This window comes from Vulpes vulpes, chromosome 16 (assembly GCF_048418805.1).
Source record: "Vulpes vulpes isolate BD-2025 chromosome 16, VulVul3, whole genome shotgun sequence".
Classification (NCBI taxonomy): Eukaryota; Metazoa; Chordata; class Mammalia; order Carnivora; family Canidae; genus Vulpes; species Vulpes vulpes.
Genome location: NC_132795.1, coordinates 16,847,417 through 16,863,668, shown reverse-complemented (window position 1 = coordinate 16,863,668; position 16,252 = coordinate 16,847,417). Strand labels below are relative to the sequence as shown.

The 16,252-nt window shown below is 39.8% G+C and overlaps 1 protein-coding gene across 2 annotated transcripts in view; it reads left to right on the top strand.

Moving 5' to 3' along the window:
- Positions 1-16,252, top strand: part of PARD3B (par-3 family cell polarity regulator beta) — a 982,784-nt gene that overhangs the window by 854,620 nt on the left and 111,912 nt on the right. The window lies entirely within an intron of this gene.

The following is a 16,252-nucleotide window of genomic DNA, read 5'->3' as shown; positions in this document are numbered from 1 at the left end:
CTGCCAAGAAATGCCTCCTCACCAAGGTTCCCTGGGTAAAAGACTTCCCAGGACACACAAGTCACTATTTCCTCCATCTGGTCTCTGCCTCAAACACTTCCTAAGGACACAAGGAGTAGTTACTATTCAGAAGCTATAGTCAGCTTGATACGGCTGCTCCACCAAGAGAAAAGGCTCTTGTTGGCAATTACATTTTTGTAACTCTCCTTCCCATGCCTAATATTTGACTCTTGTTGATCTCCAGTCACCTCTACTGTTATATTCCAGAGAATTTTGCTTGAAATGAGCACTGAACTTATTGATCTCTAGTTTTCTAGAATTTGCTTTGGCCATTAAAAAAAAATTGGCTGTGATTTGCTCACCCCAAGTATCTGGACACATCTTTCATGGTCTGTAATTTCTCAGAGATACCATCTATGCTTCTAAGGGCACACCTCCCAGCTCTTTCAAAACCACAGACATAATTTGTGAGTACTGACAACTGGGATGCCTTTAAAGCATCTTGGATGGTATATTTTTCTCTCTTTCCTACCATCCTATTCTTTTCTGGCTCCCTTCTGCCTTCCCTTGATGGAGATGCCAGATGAGTCACTTAATGTCTCTGCATCTTTCCCTATCTGTAAAGATGGGAGGGTGGGTCTATGTGATCTCAGCACTTCCTACTAGCTCCAAAATTATATGGTTCTGCGATTCTTTAATGGAAGCAAAATAGGAGTTCAGGTTGCTCTGCCTTTTCTCTGGTGCTGTTATCATGTCAAAGCATCTCCCAGCAGTGGCCTATCCTTTCTTATTCCTCTCTACAGTAGCTCTAACAATCAAATAAAAAATAAATCTTTAATTTCATTATCATTTGTTTTACAAGGCCCCTGAGTTCCCTTTGAGCTTTGCTTCTCTGACCATCTCAGACCTCTTTGCCACCTTCTTTGTTAACCACAGTGCCATGGATCCATCCTCTTTCTCCTTCTGCTTACTGCTGCAAGAATGCTTCACCCTAAACCCAGATTTCAAGAATTAGAACATTAATGTGAAGCTCCCTAAACTCTCACATTGGAAATCTCTTTTATCTGTTATCCAGGTGGTCCTCTCCTTAGATAATGAGAACTTGGGTTATGAAATTGTAAAAAGCTTTTGGCAGTGGAATTTTACAGACACACACACACTTTGTGATTTTTTTTTCCCCTTACAGCAATTGAATATCAAAATTTGTAACTATACTATTATAAACTTTACTTTTATAGAAATGTTCCTTTAAAAAGATAAAAGAGAATCTCTTTGATTCAATAATAATATCAAAACCTTTCAAGGAAGGGCAAGGACTGTGGAATACAGGAATATAGGCAAGTCACTCTCAGTATTTCCAGGGCAGTCTGTGCCCCCTTCCCCACTTAGTTGCTCTGGCCTGGAATCTATTGAAGACATACCTATAAAACTGATGAAGTCAGTTTTCAAACAGCTGTGGGCCTTGCCTTCTGAGAGTTTATAGAGTCCTTTGTGGGCCAAGGTAGAGAAAATAATGTTCGGGTCTATATTAAATAGTATGAAAAATGGTATGGAATTTACCACCAAATCATGGGAAACTCTTAAATAGATTTCTTAGCACACTGGCCTATAATAAGCAGGTGAGCATGAAAATATTCTTTAAAACAAAGTCTGTTTTGATTTTTCAAGCCCAGGAATGATGTGTATCAGATATCAGAAGGGAGCATTGATCCTTGTAGTCTGACATTTGACAAATTGCAAGTTGCATCCTTGTTCATACCCTTTAATTCAGAGACTAGAAGTGTTGTTTACAGTTTTGTCTTTGTAGGTGAATCCGTGTTGATGTTTGTTGTTGGGCACAGTAAGGTTGCCCACATGTATACCTGTGGATCCATAGGTAAAAACATGGTTTATCATTTTCTATTTTACATTCCATATTTCATTTTATGTAACTTAAGCTAGGTTTTCATATTGACCTGTTCAACCTCTGTTTCTACATACACTTTTTTTCCTAAATTACAGGCATTAGCTTACACAAAAAGGGCATTATCAGTGAAAACCCGTTTTTATTTTCTAAGTTTAAAAATAGTAACCTATGAGAAACTCACTAGAAAATACTTTAACCATTAATTGGGCAAAACAGTAACATTCAAGGTAACATATACTGTATTGTCCATTTATGTCCCAACTGAAATGAAACTTTACTTTGATTGGGACTGTCACAGATAATTTCTGCACGTAAAATATATCTAGGGACAGCTTTCAAATGGAGTTGTCACTTTTTGTTTAGCAGGCAGGAGACTCTCCATTGTTGTCAAACCCTCTTTACAAAAGCATCACTAACCCAGTGATACACAGTTGTAGGGAAAAGGGAATCGTCACTCAGCTTACTTGGAACAAACAAGAGCGCGGTTGGTCTCTGTCAGCGTGCAGTGTGTCTGAGGGCTCTTTTGTTTAGCTGGGCTTCCCTCTAGCCAGCAATGCTTTTAAAGTCTTGGAATTAGATTTCTTTCTCCTGTGCTGGTTTTTGAAAGGTGTAAATAGATTAATGCATATTGTTATTCTCTGAAAGTAACATAGGATATGTAAACTGTATAATTTGAGTTGTCTGCTCAACTCATGAAGTCATGGAAAGGTAAGAAGAAAAACTCACCCTTCTCTAGATTTGCGCACACACACACACACACACACTTTCTCTTTAGTGCCTTTCAAAGTTGTCCTCATTTTCTTAAGATTAGAGCCAAGATGTTCACTTTATAAAGAATCAGCAAAATAGTATAGGTTAGATTTTGTCCACTGTTAAGCTGTGAGGTTTTGATTTTGGAGTACATACAGGCCACCATATTGAGTTTTATAATGGATATTTTGTGTCAGATATAGTATGTGATGATATATAATATATGATATAATCTGTACCATAAAAGGGAGGCTAGGGACACCTGGGTGGCTCAGTGGTTGAGTGTCTGCCTTCGGCTCAGGGCGTGATCCTGGGATCCTGGGATGGAGTCCTGCATCGAGCTCCCTGCAGGGAGCCTGCTTCTCCCTCTGCCTATGTTTCTGCCTCTCTCTCTCTGTCTCTCATGAATAAATAAATAAATAAAATCTTTTTATAAAGGGGGGAGGATAAATAAATTATGTTGATTTCTACACATTTGTCTCTTTCGAGACCTCACCTATTACATTGTCAAGGAATAATAATTCTCTATCCTTAAAACTTACTCGATGCTTAAAATTCCCAGAAGCAAAAGCCAAGTGGAGTAAAACAAGATGCTAAAAAGTGGTCCCACAGTTCTCGGGTTCTTGGAGCACTATTTGAAACCTTGGTTAGTTCTCAAACATATAGTATCGCCAAATAAATGGAGGGAAGAATGAGCTCTAGATGCCCCTTCCAGTCCTGGGATTCTGTGATCCTCAGAAGGGAGAAAGTGAGAGTATGAGAAGTTGAATAGAGGGAAAAGAAAGGGACAGGAATGAAGAAAGAAATGAACAAATCCTTGGATTTGAGGGAATGGCAACCGATGACCAAAAACTCTTAAAAAGAAAGAATGACCAAAAATGAGAGCTGAAATACCCATTGGAGCCAGAAGTTTGGCATTTTTACAAATGCAAGTAACTCCTTGAGACACTCATAAAATAAAGAGAGTTCTGGGCTACGAAGTCTCCTATGTTAGTTTTCCCACCATAGAGTCCCCCCACCCCGCCCCCATCTCCCACTATAATCAGCTCCCATGGTAATTTTCAACTGCCAGACCTCTAAAACCTCTCCCTTCTCATTAATAAAAAGAGGACTGCTTTCATAAATTTAGCATATTACCCACTGCATTATTCTGCCTTTCAAATCACAGGTTAATTTTTCATGAATCACTTATGAAAAATACAAACAAACTTAAAATTCTATTTATGAGTCAGACGACCAACAAAGTAATGAGATTCTGTGTTATGGCAACTGTCACATCTTGTCTCAGCCCCGTTGTGTCTAAACGTTAGCTCTCTTATTAAGCTCCATTAGAGGATTTTACAATACCAAATTGTTTATATGCTCCTAGTTTTCTGCCGCCCGACAGTAGGGCATGTTTCACTCATTACTGCTGATGGTATCTTACGTGGTTAGTAGGACTGGACTGGAATAACATGCAGCGGGAGGCGGCATGCACTTGCTGAAATGCTTCTTTCCTAGACATTTCCCAACATGCCATTTTGAGTATACGGGTTGAAATTTGCGATTCGATCTGGCACCTTATGAGTGGGGAACTATTTTTCCCTTTGGTAAATTTAAATGACCCCTCCACTACCAAATTTACATTTCTGCAACCCTAATCCACAACCTCTCCTGGTTCCCCAGTGAGATGCTTTCTTTCCCTTTCTCACCACGTTAAATTTAAAGTAGCTAGTATTTGTAGCTTTCTTTATGGAGTATAAAAGCACTTTCACACGGTCTTCCTGCATTTTCACCACTACCTTTCTTCCTTGTAAAGAAGATGAGGAAATTAAGTCTGACAGAAGAAAAACTTCTTCCCCAAATACCCCATTAATACATACCAAATTTCGACCCCAGGATACTCCGTTCTGGCTCCAATGCTATATACCTTCCTTGTATATTTTGTTAAAGTTATACTCTTCTAAGTTTTCTATACTATTTTATATTAAATTTAGTAACCAAAAAGTTAAAGCAGAAAACAAAAATCAAATCACTAATTATCCCACAATCTAGACTTGACCCTCCTTAACATTTTAGAGGCTTATTTCCAGTCTTGTTTCTGTGTATATCCAGGTATATAAAACATATAATTTGTATTTGTGCCTACTGCTGCCATGTGTATATATGTATGTATATATATAATATTGACATGCATATATAAATTTTGGCTTCTTGCCTTTTTATCATTGTATTTTGCTCTTCTCCTGTGCCACTGAATCTTTCCAAAACCATCCCTTTTAATGGTTATACATCATTGCATAATGGTACCTTAATTTATATAACCTTTTCCTTTATGGTAGGCAAGACATTTCAAAGTTCCCAGTGTTATAAATTACTTTGTGATAAACACCTTTGTACGTATATCCTCCTACACAGCTTGGATTATTTCCTTAGGATTCCTAGAAGGGAAATGCATCAAGGGCTTACAGCATAGTGGCAACGATTGTCCAGGGGAATTGAAGCAATGCTTCCACCTGCAATATAGGAGACAGTTCATTTCATCCCATACCTGACAACATTGAATAGTATCTCTTTTCCCCCCCGTAAATCTTTGCTAATTGGGTGAAAAACAGTACCTTATCATTTCACTTTGAACTTCTTAGCTTCCTAGTGAGGTAAAGCATTTTTATGGAAGCCGAGGTCTGTTCCAAATTACCATTAGAAATTTTCATTCTGCCTCAGCCTTGTTCCATTACCAGGAGGAACAGTTACTGGAATCAACCTCTGTTTCTTCCCTCAAAAAAATCTATTTGGATTTATCAAGACGAATTTGGATGCAGGTTTTATACCCCTCTTGACAAAAATGAATGATTACACACCTGGGTCTTTTAAGCAGAGAACTAAGCTACATCTGTTTGGATCTTGTTTTAATTGACTCACCCTTACCCCTAATAGAATAGCATCCCTTTGAATAGGCAGTATTAGAAAAATAAGACCCTCCCAGTAGCTAGTGAAAGAAATGTCACATCAGGGTCTGGACATTGCTATGACAACCCAGGCTCCATCTATCACCACTCCCATCAGCATGTGTTGCAAAGGAAACCCCTTTGCAATGTTTAATCTGAGAATTTTAATATTAAATGTATATTTGACATTGAAAGCTCACACCTTATTTGCTATTGTCAGGCTTAGTTGATAGACAGCTAGGTCGGTCTCTTTTTATAGTCCATTTCTGAGATGAAACTATAAATTTTGAAGCTAGGCTTCATCATTGCAGAGAGAAAAGCTTTTGCAGCCTATTGTTGAAATATAACATTTTATAGGATTTATGAGGTCCAGATTCAGGAAGATCATTTGCCAAGCACTTAAGGCTGGTTTTGCTGCCCTTTGCTTTTCTTCCCCCCTGCAAACAGATATGGGGGGGAAAATCCATTAGAAAAGAAAAATTATGAAGAAGAACTTACTTGATTCAATACAAATGTCAGCCTAAGAAAGAAAAGGTCCTGAGCATTTACAGTGAGGAGCCTCGACCATACAGGGCTGCTCCTTGGTGATAGGAATACTGTTTGCTTCTGCAAATGAAGTGGCATCATATTTGTTTTGATATTTAATGTATGCCTCTGATTCTGAGCAGCCTTTTGAATTTATGCACAGAATACAAATCCTTTCCAACATGCTTCCAGGATTCTTTTTGAAATTCCATGATATGACGAGCTCTGCGATTTGGTCATATTCCATTTAGCTTGTTTTATTGCTGTTAATTTTACACACGAAAATAGATTCTCTGAAACTTGTGATCACAGTAGCTGTCAAGTGGTCGAAAATGAAGAAAACCACCAGACAGTGTCAGATTTATTAAGCGCTGTAGAAGTACAAAATTAATTCAGTTCTTTGTCTTTGAAAGGTTCAGTGTCCACAAGCTGGATTTATCCTAACGGACAAGCAATGGAAGGAACAATAGTCAATTAGCTATCTCCTTAGCCAGACCACACATTATTGGAACGCATGTAGGGTGAGCCACCGGAGCACCTAGGCAGACCTCCAATTTGTTCATTTTGACTGCAAATGACTTAATTTAACATTTTTCTAACAAATGCATTAGGTAGAATGGTGACGTTTGCTTTTTAGTTTTTTTTCCTTAGAAGAATTGCTAGCAAAAAACCATGTTAAGTAGGCTTCTCACTCCATTTGTTTCCAATCACTACCCTTAATGCATGAATTTCTGAGTCGCCTGTGACTTTTCCAAGCACCAAACCCCAGCAGTGAATGTGGAATGGAGAGTTCTGATGCTACATCGTTTGAACTTCTTTGAAAATGTTTTATATGCATGGCATAATTATTCCAGCACTGGACCATCTGCCTGTAGTCCTTTTTTTTTCCCCCTTTAGCATGAGTGAATTTTGTATTATCCTTCTATTAGAGTTACAGTATGCAAAAGACTTTGAAAGTAAAGTTTTGGTTTTAGGTCCCACATGAGCCATTTTTATCTTCCTGTAAAACTAAGGAATCATTTATCAAATTTATTAGCTGTGAAGTTCATCTCCTAATCGTGCCATTTGTCTCATGTTATTTTGTGGTTACGGCATTAGCATTCTTTCCCTCCAAAATATTAACCTTTTGCCATGTGTGTTCTGGTGGCGTCATGAAAACATCTGTTGCTTGTCCAGGGCCACAGTGTTTTCCCATTTCTTTTTATTTGTGGGTGGATTTCAAGTTGGTGCCGTGTGAAGGTGCACTTCAAACAAAATTCAGTAACTATGTCTGGCCTTCGTTGGTCAAATTGCAGGGTGTCAAGCCTCAACGTGAAGAAGTCCTGTTGGAGGACTAGTTCTGAACTCTGCTAATGTTCCCTTTTGCACGTTAGCTGCATGTCCCCCGCTCTTAAACAACAGGACTGTGCTTCAGGTTATTATGTGATTAGTTATCTAAACTATTTTATGAGTGGATCAATGCACACTGGCACTGAGTCTGGCTTGTATATTTTTACAGCCACTCTGAATATTCTCTTTGGTACAGAGTGGGGGATGTGTATGGCAACATTGCTCCTGAATTTTTTATAGGTTCACTCCCTTTGCCATTCTAGCTGCCGTCTCCCACAAAATTTGAGTCATACCTCAACTGTATGAATCCTCTTTTAATGTTCAGCTGCCCTGAAGTGTGCAGTTGTGGAATATATCTAAACATCTCAAGTGAAAATATTGGAGGCATTGGTTTTAACAAAAGCAATAAAATGGCTACAGCTGAAAAGCATTCCAGAAGTAAACAGACATCTTCCTTGTTGTCAGACTCTTGCTCAGTAAAACCACTTTAAAAGCATATGATGTTAGCCTCTCATTCTTGTTCTTGTGTCTAGGGAGGTCAGAAGGAAGGAATTCAATTTTTATGGTCCCTAAGATTTCAGTATAGAGCGCGCCAGTGTGGGAAACAATATCCACCTTATCTGCCTGAATTACCATTGTTGAACTATGAGTGTGTTTGCAAGGTGAGTGTTCATAAAACAGATGGAAAGGGAAAGGCTTTCTAGTTTCTCTGAGGGAAGTTTCATAATTTTCTTCTGGAACCCTGGCACAGAGGCCAGCACTCTGTATCCAGTACACACTCAACAATTCCTTTTTGGCCATCAGTGACCAGTCTTCAGCACCATTAATATCCCAACTCAAGGCTAGATTGGAGGGGTTTTGTTTGAGAAGCCCCACTCCACCTCACCTAGTCACCTACCAGATCTCCAAGGCTCATAGGTTCTGCAATTTCCCCTTCTGGCATCGAAACCCATCCACAAAGCATTAACTCACAGAGATAGACATCCATACCACCCATGTTTTAAGGAAGATCAAAGCCTTGAGTTGAACTAGGGTAGAAGTTCTGACATCAGCCCAAAGGCAATGGATAAGCACTAAAATCTTCCCAGTTACCCTGAGGAAACCTACCTCCCTGTCCATCTTCCCTAAGTCCCTAAACCTGTTTGCTAGATCCAACCAGTTTCTCCTGAAAATATGAACTGGCAGTCTTCAAAATGTGGGTGTTGGATTCTAAATTAACCTGGAACATCTGGTTGAGGGCTAAGTTTTCTGCTAGACCGACTTCCTGGGCAGTGACCGTATCCCATTCATAACATCATAGTCCTTTCTCTTTTCCCCGGAGCTGGACTTGACTTAACAACAAGAAGAATGCTTTTGATTTTACCGGATATAGGATATAATATTTCCACTTGGCAGTTCTCCCTTTAGCCCTGCTCAAGATTTCAGCTACTTCGGCAGAGTGCTAGCAAGTGATATGCTTATTAGAAAACTTTATTAATCAGAGTAGAGTGCTATTTGGCAATTAGGTTTTAATGAGAATGAGGAACTAAATTTAATTCAAAGTTAAAGGTCAGCAAATGCTAGCCTACCTTCTTTAAAGTGTCTGAGCTTAGACATTCTCTGCTTCCGGATAGTTTCACCTGGAAGTGTGAATGCTATATTTAGTATGAAATAACATGGAGAAGTTTCCAATAACCCTGTTTCAGCACACATATATTCCACGAGCATTAATAAGCCAAGTGCACTGCTGCTTGGCTAGACAATTCTTATGGGAGTGGATGGCACCAGGACATTATAGCAATTGCTGACTGAAAACAAGAGGCCATGAAAATAGGATGCAATGGACAGAACTTCAAAAACTTGTGATTTCTTTAAATAGTGAGCTATCTGTGCAATGCCTAGAAATGGCAGAGTAGTTTGCACCAAACCTTGAGGGATGTACTTGTATTCAGCTTATGAGCCTGGGAAGGAGAAATGCAAAAAGGAACACCTTCTCCAGGCAGCCACTGAGGTGCTGCTGAGTGGTCACAGCCCTACAATGTCTCCTGTACACACTCCACCCCCACCCCTGAGGCATATACCCTCCCCCACCCGGATAATAGTGCCATTGTTTCTCCCTTTTCCTTCCCACTTCTCTGGCAGGCTTTGTCAAATCACTTTCTTGTTTTCACCTCCCACAAAAATTTTTTTATTGACTACATCCCAGGTGACAGCAATGTACCATGTCTACAGGAGGCACAAGGATGATAGCTTAGCCACTAGTGGTTGGGGATTAAACAAAGATTTAAACTAAATAAAACATAGGAATCATCATAATGCCATGTAGAGGAATGTAAGGGCCATAATATAAGGTACAAAGGACTGTGGGGACTCCAAGGGAGGAAAGACTGCTTTCTGCCAGGAGAAGTTCATGGACTAGCCTACATGTGGAACAGAATGCTTTTGAACTTATCTGTTTCTCTCCACCTCCATGACCACCACCTAGTCTCCCATCATTTCTCAGTTGCACTTCTGCAACAATCTCTATTCTGTCTTCCATGGAAAAGCCAGAGTTGTCTGCTTAAATACTTAAATTAGATGATCTTCTTTCTGGTTAAAAATCTTCTGCCATCATCCTGTTTCACCCAAAGTCAAATCCAAAGATCTGACCGAATCCTGCAAAGCAGGCACGATTTCAGCCTTGCCTATCTTTGACCTTGTCACTGACCACTTTATCCCTTGAGCATTTAGCTCCAGCCATATGCACTTCCTTTTCTGTTCCTTTAACTCATCAAAATCATTCCCTTTTTCAGAGCTTGGGCTTTAGCTATTTTCTCTTCCTAGAATGCTCTTCACTGAGATGCTTCTGGATAGTGTCTACTTATAATTCAGACCTTTGTGTCAGAGAGAGAGGCCTTTCTTGACAACTCAATCTAAAGTAGCCACCTGTGGCCATTTTGTCACCATATTGTATCTTAAGAATCTGGGTGGCACTTACCACTGTTTGATATCTTTTCTCATGGTTTTTTTGTTGTTGTTGTTGTTTGTTTTTGTTTTTTGTTTTTTGTTTTTTGTTTTTTTTTTTTTTTTACTGTTTCCCCTACTAAATGTAAGGCCATGAGGTAATGTGTGCATCTTGTACTCTTCCCCCTACCACCTGCTATATTCCCAGGGTCTAGAAGCACTGTTAGTGAATAGGAGGTGCTCAGCAAATATTTGCTGAGTGAATGTAAGAATATTGAAGGATTTCCCAGGTAGAGATTCATTCCTTTAGTTACTATGCCATGCACTGACACAGGAAAAACACCTGTGAACAGGTCACTCTTACACTTTATATTCTTCTAGAGGTAGGCAGACAGAGATAAAGGAACAAATAAATAATGAAGATCCATTCAGAGAGTGATCAGCACTACAAAAGAAAAAAACAACTGACTGGGTAGGGTGTGACTTGAAGGGTCTCCAGATTAGGTAGCCAGATAAGGCTCCCCTGGCAAGGGAGAGTGTCTCCTGAAATACTTGAGGCAGTGTTTCCGGCAGAAGCAACACCAATTACAGACTCCTAGAGTTGTGACAAGCTTGGGCTGTCCAAGGGATGAGGGAAGTAAGAAGGGAGCTACTGAGCACAAAAGAGAATAAGCAGTGAGAGCCGAGGCACAGAGGGAGGCAGGGTCCAGTTCAGTGAAGAGAGACCGCGTGGACCGCGGGGAATGGTTTGAGACTGAATCCGCACATAATGACAAGGCAATGGATGTTTTTCAAGTCTGATATCATCTTAATTATATTAAGAGGAAAGAGAGATAATTGCAGGTAGAAAAAGTACTGTAGACAAAGGCAGGGAGGAGGGGGTATGGGTGAAAGCTGAGGGTGAGTTTAGGGAAGAATAAAAGTTTCCCTAAAGACCAGGCTGCAAGTGGGACCAGAGGAGAGGAAGGCTGGCTTGGAGATATAGGCAATGGGAAAAGAGCAGAGAGGTTCTGAAAGCAAGAGAATGATGTGAGGAGAGCTGTGCCTTGGGAGGGCTGACCTGGCAGCTGATTAGAACAGAGTCCCAGCCGAGAGACCAGTTGCCAGGCTGGTATCATGTTCCAAACAATGAGTATATGAACTAGGCTTATAAGAAGGAATGTAAAGGGTGGAGGACATATTACTAGAGACAACTGATTACAACCAAGTGAATGTTGAGAGAAAAGAAGCTACCAATAATATAAAAAATATTGATACTAATAGAGACTTATCTACTGAGTCCTTCTCACCTGCCAGGCATCATTCTGATTACTTTGAATGTAATTCCTCTAAGGTCCTACTATCTTTATTCCCATTTCACAGATAGAGAAGTTATGTAACTTCCATCAAGGTAGCCTCTCCTCTGAATTGCTAATCACTCTTTCAAGCCTTGATGCATATGAAGAAGGAACTAAAAAGCCAGGATGACAGAAGGGAAAGTGGATTTGAGAGGTGGGGTGAAGAGACTGTTTCTGGAGAAGTGGAGTGTAAGATGTTGGTACATTTTAGATGCAAATGTGAAGCAAGGACTGAGCATGGTCTTTGGAGTTCCCTCCAAGTATCACAGCTAGAGATGCATATCTTCCCGTAGGAAGGCTGCACTGAGGGCTTGTCCCAACTGAGGCACTCCAGTGACCATCTGTGGAATGAATGGATTGGTACATGAGTGAACATGAGAAGGAATATAGCAATCAAAGCCCAACAAATAAATAGTATCCAGGGCAAAAATATGAGTAAGAAGCAGTTAGAGAATCTTTGAGAAGGTTGGTGTTTAGAGAGACATTGGAGGAAACAGTGAGATTGAAGAAACAAGGAAACCAAGAGAGACTTGCTGCCTGACATCCAGTCCTACTGAGAGGTTAGGGTTTTGTGGAGCTTCCAGAGAGCGGTTTTGGCAGTGGCGAAAGTGCACACCAGGTTGTCATCAACCCAAAGGGGAGGATGGAGTTGACAAAAGGGGACAACATACCATTCTTTTCCAAAGTTTAATGAAAAGAATGAGGAAGAGAGGAAGAGAGAGAGATTTAATGAAAATAATGAAAAGAGAGGAAGAGAGAGAGAGAGAAAGCAACAACTTGAAAGGGTAATAGGGACTACCAGACAGTAACTATTGCAAACGTTTTCATTGCTACTGAGAGAAGAGAATGAGGAATAGAATCTTCTGGGCATCTGTAGGAGTGTGTCTATACCTGTGCTGACACGGGCAATGGGGGCCCAATCTGTGTAACAGCAGGATTACATCAAGCTTCAGGCACCACTTACTTCAGAGCCATACCCTGGGAGAAACTCTCCCAGGGTGGATACAGGGGATAACAGCCAGCTGCATTAGTTTGGTGATATCCTCATTTAGATGAGGGTAGAAAGTCCTGATGTCACCATGCTGCTGATTTTATAGAGTAGCAAGGCTTATTTCCCCACTGACAAGAATTTGTGGCACTCAGCAGCTGTTTAAAAAAAAAAAAAAAAAAAAAAAAAGGTTCCCTCCACCCCCTTCTTCAGACTTCTCTGGACTTACATCTGTCTTCCCAGCTGTGAGCTGCTGAATTCCAGGGTGCAAAACCAAGGGACATAAGTGGGAGGGGCATACAAATAATGATTACATGCTGCTTAAATATAAATCTTGGTTTATTGTGTGTTCATGGGCACATGCCTTCAAATTCAAGTGTGCACGCCGCTGTCTCTCTCCCTCTCTCTCTCTCTCTGTCTCTTTCCATATCTGTCTGTAAACCGTGATGGTATTAAGCATATGTTTTAATAAATATTTTGTTTGCTCTATTCCCATTAATATTCATAGGGAATGGAGCACTTTGGGTTTTGTGATTTCTAATAAACATTGATGGTGTTACTAGTTTGTACTAAGCATTCAGTATGCTCCATCAAAATGGCAGCTCTAATTAGGTTCCTTGAATTAGCTAATGGATTTTGAGAAAGATGGCTTAGAAAGCTCTTACAGCTGTCCAAGATATTCCTGCCATGGCAGAAAGACAAAAGGCCCCTGGAAGCTACAGACTTCGGAGCTTTAGAAATGCAGCTGACAGTTAAAAAGATAAATTACATTCATATTTTTCCAGTGAAAGTCCTAATACTGAATTAATGTTATTCCTGTAGTGAGCATCCATTAAGAAGCTCATTTTATTATAAGGATGCATTTTGACCATTAGCTCTTTTCTTTGGCCCCTCCCCCTCCCCGCTCTCCTTTTTCTCCCCCCAATTCCCCAGATATTTTGGATATAGTATTAAAAAGCTTCTTTGAAGAAGAGGAAATAATTCCCCTTCTTTTTGTAGTTTATAAATTTAGAAGCTCTCTTAGATATATAGTAGCATTCAGGTAAAAAAATGTCAAGGTAAGTAATAAATAAAGAAATAATATAGTGATTCAATTTAAGCCTTCTGGCTTATATTTTATGTAGAACTTGGGAGGGGGGAAAAAGGCTTCTAGGTAGTCGGCTTGTTTACACTTGGATAAAAGATGATTTTGTTGTTGAGTAGGATCTATCTCAAAGAAAATGTGATACCTCCTTCTTTCATCTTAATGGGGAATGCACAGAATAATGCAATGCCATTCAACATGTTCTTCAGTTTTCCTTCCATTTGTTCCTTTAACAAATGATGAATTGATGACATCCGAATGACTATACTTGATACATCTACAAATAGGGAGAAAAAAATAGCTGTTAGGGGAATGAATAGTAATAAAGTTCAGGACAAATAGCATAATGCAGGAAAAATAAACAGTCACCCACAAGCTTCTTTTAGCCCTATATGTGAACACTCATTAACTCTCTAACTGTGCCCACATCACATTTTGCTTTCAGTTTATCCACTTAGAAAACCAATACCTGTTACTTTTTAATCTGAAAAGTTACATTTCCCTCAGAACACAGTAAATCCTTTAGGGGAATGTTTCCTGGGTCGTTAACTCTCAACCATCCAAATTCTGTTTTCCCCATTTGAGTCTTCATAGCACTTCTGTTTTTCTAAGTCCTGCCTGCCTTTTGGCCTTTTTTCTGCTCATTAGTACCTTAACCAGATGAGGGGCCGGGCATGGAAAAGAATGTGCAACTTAAGTCAATTAATTGGGGGATTGTTTACAGCTCTGGGAAAACACTCACTGGGAAAGAAACTAAAGTTGTTGGTTTAAATGAGAGTTTTCGAAATCATCCGTAGTGCCTATTTTTCATGTCCTTCCGAACCTCCTATTTCTGCAGGTAATTGAGAGCTGACAAAAATTCGGTTGCTAGTAAAGCTTTTGGAACTAGGGAAGAAATAAGAAGGGAGAGGGTTGATGCAACGTATAGGTTACAGATTAGACAGCTGCTTTGCCTCAGTATGGTATAAATAAAACAGAAAAGCATTGTTATATGAAGTGCCGGGGGAAAAAAAAAGATACTCAATTATTCCCCACACGTGACTTTGCCATGATGGATAAAAGGCATAATTGACATCATGTTTATTGAAAAAACTAGCAACTGTCACTCTGTCGAGAGGCTACTGAAAGCTGGGGGAAGGCATGTTTTTTATTCATTTTCACTGTGGGTTATTTATAGAGTTCAATTGTCAGCAGCATAGTGCCTAATTTCCCCTCTTCTTTGATAGTCGACGACTCATTCACTTTTCAGATCAAGAAGACAGCTACAAATTGCTCCATGGCAGATACTCAGGCACTACCATTACCTCGCCTGAATGGAGGAATGGCTATTTATTAATTAAGATTCTGTGACTACTTTCCCTTAAAGTGCCAGTGAAAATAAAAGTCTTTGTCAACCCATAATGGGTTGGTTTCATTGGCTTTGTTTTGTTTTTTTGACTTTTTGCCCCCTGATTTGGCAGCCAGTGCCCTGTTCCTAATGGGAAATTTATCACTATATTAACAATGCGTCATGCTTCATCACCAGTTAATGTTCCTGGTTAAACAAGAGCTCTGGTTTTGGAATGTTCAGTTTTCAAGTTGAAGGAAAGTCTCAGTGTCCCATTGCCTTGAGCTAAAGTGGTCCTCTAGGCACAGTACCCAACAACTGGGGAAATAGAAATAGAAGATGACTTTTGCCAATGATTTGGCCAACCATGTAACTTGAACTCTATACATACCCAAAAAGTGATTGAATTTAAGTACAAGAAATACCCACAGAGCTCAACTGGTTCCTTTCATAGTTATGACGTGTGAAGTCAGAGAAAGTAAGGTTCTCCCAGGGTCCTCCTGATAGAAAGAGTAATTCTGATGATGATGCCCTACCCTATTTGAAATCCTCCAGTGATTCCCCCATCATCATCCCTTCTGGAAAGATTGGCATATGGAGCTATTCCAGTCCTACCAGCAACGTTTCCTAGAATTTCTCCACCCACTTCCACACTTCTACTGTACCTGACCATGTGCCCTTTCATGTTACCATCCCTTGACACCTGGTATGCCTTCCACAGGCATGTCCAGTCATCCTCTCCTTATCCTTGCTCTCCTTTTCTCCTTGAGGCCTTTCCTGGCCTCCCTAAGCAGAGCTAATCACCATTCCTCTGAGCTACTGCAGAACTTCATTATCCTTCATGATACTTCCTCAGAATAATTGCCACATTGCACTGTAATTATTTACTTATATCTCCATCTCCCCCCACAAGACTATGAAATCCCTGAGGGTAGGGTCTGGGTCTTAATCACCATTACATCACCAGAGCCAGGGACACAGCAATATTTAAGAAAAAATAAATGCAAGCTTAAATAAATGTATACATCTGAAAACATTCAGGGAGTTATCGGAAAACTTTTATAAAGGTAGTTGATGATCTAAGTTTGATACCAACTTACTACTTTCAATTCCATTCTGAAAAGAAAGTCACTATGTTCCTAAAAAGGATTTATAAG